This window comes from Gopherus evgoodei, chromosome 3 (assembly GCF_007399415.2).
Source record: "Gopherus evgoodei ecotype Sinaloan lineage chromosome 3, rGopEvg1_v1.p, whole genome shotgun sequence".
Lineage (NCBI taxonomy): Eukaryota > Metazoa > Chordata > Testudines > Testudinidae > Gopherus > Gopherus evgoodei.
The window spans coordinates 106,369,539-106,373,657 of record NC_044324.1 but is presented as its reverse complement, the minus strand read 5'-3'; the positions used below and the strand labels follow the sequence as shown (position 1 = coordinate 106,373,657).

Genomic DNA, 4,119 nt, shown 5'->3' with positions numbered 1-4,119 from the left:
CTCCTCGCAGCCTGTTTATCACAGCGCGCCCCCTGCATCCCGCCAGGTCTCTGCGGGAGGGAATGGACTCTTCCAGGCTCGGTCCGTCACACACCCCCTTCCATCTCCGCAGGGTGGTACCGGCCGGGAGGGGGTCTGCAAAGGGGTAGGGCTGCGAAGAGTGAGTGATACGAGTTACGTATGGGCGTGTCTACGTGTCCAGACGGGCGGGCTTTACGTGAATAGGCGGCGTTAGGAATTCGAGCAAGGCTCGGCGTAGAGTGGCAGAGGGGGGTGTAAGTGAGAATGGGGGTAGAACGCCGTACGTATAGTACTTACAGAGATGCTGAGAGAGCGTGTTTGTGAGCTCCCTGGTGGTCTAGTGGTTAGGATTCGGCGCTCTCACCGCCGCGGCCCGGGTTCGATTCCCGGTCAGGGAAGCAAAGTTTTTTTTCCTCCGCCTTGCGGCTGGTTTGGAGCTGAAAGCAGCGAACAGCTGGATCTTGCGCAACGTCACAGCCGCCCACGCGTGCCATACACGGCCCTGGCAAATGCAGGCGTGGTGGGCATCGAGCCTGGAAGGTGGTTATCACCCGCAAACTAGAGAAACTCGGAGTGCACGAGCATGGCTTGGCCTGTTACACCAGCGTGTGCAATATGGCCTGTGGGCACTCGCAGGGGCCTGGTACTCTCCTCGCCAGGCCTGGGTCAGCCCGCTGCGCCCCAGAGGCGCCATCTCCCTGATACGTGTCACAGTTCTCCCTGTTTCTGTCATTTCACAGGCTCAGTGCTCGGGATCACTTCCTGCACCCAGCTTGCAGCCCTGGCACGTGGGCTTGGATCGGTGGGGCCCACAGCAGCGGGGCGAGGAACAGAAATGTCCTGGCTGCTCCTTGATCCATTCTGCATCCTCCCCTAGCCTCTACACCAGGGGTCAGCAACCTTTCAGAAGTGCTGTGCCGAGTCTTCATTTATTCACACTAATTTAAGGTTTCGCGTGCCAGTAATACATTTTAACGTTTTTAGAAGGTCCATTTCTATAAGTCTATAATATATAACTAAACTATTATTGTATGTAAAGTAAATAAGGTTTTAAAAATGTTTAAGAAGCTTCATTTAAAATTAAATTAAAATGCAGAGCCCCCCGGGCCAGTGGCCAGGACCTGGGCAGTAGTGAGTGCCACTGAAAATCAGCTCACGTGCTGCCTTCGGCACATGTGCCATAGGTTGCCTACCCCTGCTCTACACACACACAGGGGAATGTGTTACTTGGTCGTAGGGTTACTACCTGAGTGGTATTTGACCAGCCTGGCCTGTTTTTTTATGATTTGCCAGTTGCCAGCAAAATCTACAGTACTGGGTTTTTGTTTTTTTAACATGGTTCTAAAGATTTGCCTTTTTATCACAATAGACTGAGATACCTAGTGTTAAAAGTTTCTTAGTCCAGCTAAAGATGCTGAGATATTCCCACATCTTCAGTTTAAGCAATAATAGATCAAAACTGTTGAAAATACGGTAGTTGGCTGCCCACCAACCAGAGGCACCAACTCCATGGGTGCTCCAGGGCTGGAGCATCCATGCAGAAAAATTGGTGGGTGCTCTGCACCCACCGGCAGCTCCCTGCCCCACCCCTCGCCCCAGCTCACCTCCGCCTCCTCCCCTGAGCGCACTGCATGCCCACTTTTCCCCGCAGCTCTCAGAGCTTGCGCCGTGAATGCAGCGGCAAGCCCCGGGAGGGAGGGTGTAGGAGGACGAATGTGGCACACTTGAGGGAAGAGGCGGGGCCGGGTGGAGATTTGGGGAGGGGTCCAATAGGGAGGGGTGAGGGAGCTGGGGTGGGAACTTTGGGGAAGGGGTTGGAATGGGGGTGGGGCAGGGATGGAGTTCGGGCAGGGCCGGGGGCTGGGGGGACACGACCACCCACCAGTGCCGGGAAAAGTTGGTGCCTATGCCACCAAAACGGAAGCACAGTGCACGTGTATGTGAGAGAAGGTTTGACTCATGCGAGAGTGAGGAGACGTGCTAGGTGTATTAAATAATGGACAATCATGGTGATGCTGTGAGTGATCTTAGAACACTCCCGCATTCAATGACAACACATTCAACGACAACTAGCTAAATGAAACACTATGAAGACTGGCTGGCAAAAAATACGCTGATAAACACCTGTTTTTGTTATCAATCTTATCTAGATGTATTATCTCTCTACATACTAGAAGTGACTGTTGAAGTAAGGGTTGCAGAGTTGCCTTATGGCTGTGGCTGTGGCTATGGCAGGCGTGCCTTGTCGGGTTGAGGGGTGCTGGTTTCTTTGCATTTCAAAGGTGGTAATCCTAATTGGTGGGTTTATACCCTCATGGATTCACTGACTATGCCCCAAGCAACCATCTAAGGCATATGGCACTCCCCACACCCTGCCCTCCTGATTGCAGTGCTTCTCTACCCATTCTACTGCCTATTGAACAATATGTGCTCATAGAACAGGTGGAGGCAGGATTTGTCCCCTAGGGCCTTGTCTTGACTGGCAAGAAGTGTTTGTTTTTCAATTGAGTTAGCTCAGTTGAGTTAGGTTAATAAGATTGAAAAGCTACTCAACACTTCTTAAAACACAGGTTAACACATTTGGAGCTTTGCTAGCTGATAGTGTTTTAGCACGGCTCCTCCCTGCCATTGGCCTGTCACTGAGGTAGCAGTGCCAGTGCAACTCTTTAACCTTGACAGGCAAAGCCACTCTTTACACTGAGGGAGATTGAAAGCACCACTACAAATAGTGGCTTTGCCTCTCCAAAAATTGATGTAATGGGGACACATGTCTAGTCTAGTTACATTGTGTGTATGTTTAGTTAAATATATTAACCTACTTTTATGACAAGGAATCACGAAGCCTGAGCAAACAGAAGGCTGGGATCTCCTTCACTTTTCTACCCCAGAAAACAGGTGCAAGCAAAAAAAAAAAAGGGGGCTGGTTGCAACAAAAAGAATATGGGCTTTCCGCCATTCCCCCATTTTACTCTTTTTCTTTTGGACACTTGCTTCCATATACAGTAATCTACAATTTACTCCTGCTACCTCTATTAGAGTGTCACATTTGTAACATCAGGGATTGCAAGGTGGCTCCCATATTCCACTCTCTCCTTTGGATCTCAGTGAAAATGACTAATGTAATGGTGTAGTGGTACTTCCTGCTTTTCACTTCAGGGAATGATGGTCACTTTCAGAAGTGGTTGAAGTGATTTCCATCTAATGACAGCTCTCAGCAGAGATGGTGATATATGCTATATATTTTACAGAATAACTAGGGTAGAAATATTTTAAACATTTGAGCATTATTGTTATTGGTATAACTTTCACATACCCAGTGGTAAAGAGTCCAGCTTTATAGGCATCAGAGAGAGACTAATTATAACAAAGAGACCTTAGACATTTCTAAAAAAAAAAACCCAAATAGCTTTTGCATGCACAAATGGTGCAATTTTAAGGCCAGATATTTTGTATTTTACTAGGGCTAGAAATTTATGCCTCTAAAAAGTGAGATTCCTTCCTTTCTAATGGTATAAAGCTTCTCTTTCGAGCATTAATGAGTTACAGAGTATCAGACCTTAAACTTATTACAGGTCCAGGCATGAATCTAGACCTTGAGCCAATGTCATTGCCCATCTAAACCTTGGGCCAATGTCATTCTGGGAGGAAATTCCACATTTGGTAGTAAGAGAAGGAAACATTGCTCTGGCATGTTTTTGTTTGTTTGTTTTAAATGAGTGAATCATGTCACTGGAATGTTAGAATGGATCCCAGAAGAACTGGCTAATAGAGCAGGGAGCTTAAGAGGCAATCAGTGATGAAATAAATTGATTACATGGCTCTGCAGTTTAGCATATGGATATTGCCATCATGTAGAAGATGAACAGAAATTTTAAACTAATTGAAACAGCAGATTCCCAGCATTCAAATGAGATATACAGTACTTGTTTCTAACCCTGATAAATTCTGAAGTATTGGACTTTAACACTGCAAGGTGATTATGTATAGAAAATCTTTTATAAGTATTTCTAAATGTTTTTAAATGTATCATTTCAATTTTTCTCTCCATCCAAAGCCTATACAATTGGGCATCATGGAACCACTATAGCTGGCAGATGC

General features: G+C 47.0%; 1 non-coding gene across 1 annotated transcript; it reads left to right on the top strand.

Moving 5' to 3' along the window:
- The first annotated feature begins 347 nt into the window (after nucleotides 1-347).
- TRNAE-CUC lies at nucleotides 348-419 on the top strand. The gene has a single exon. It is a non-coding gene; the product is annotated as a tRNA-Glu (tRNA).
- The last annotated feature ends 3,700 nt before the right edge of the window (nucleotides 420-4,119 follow it).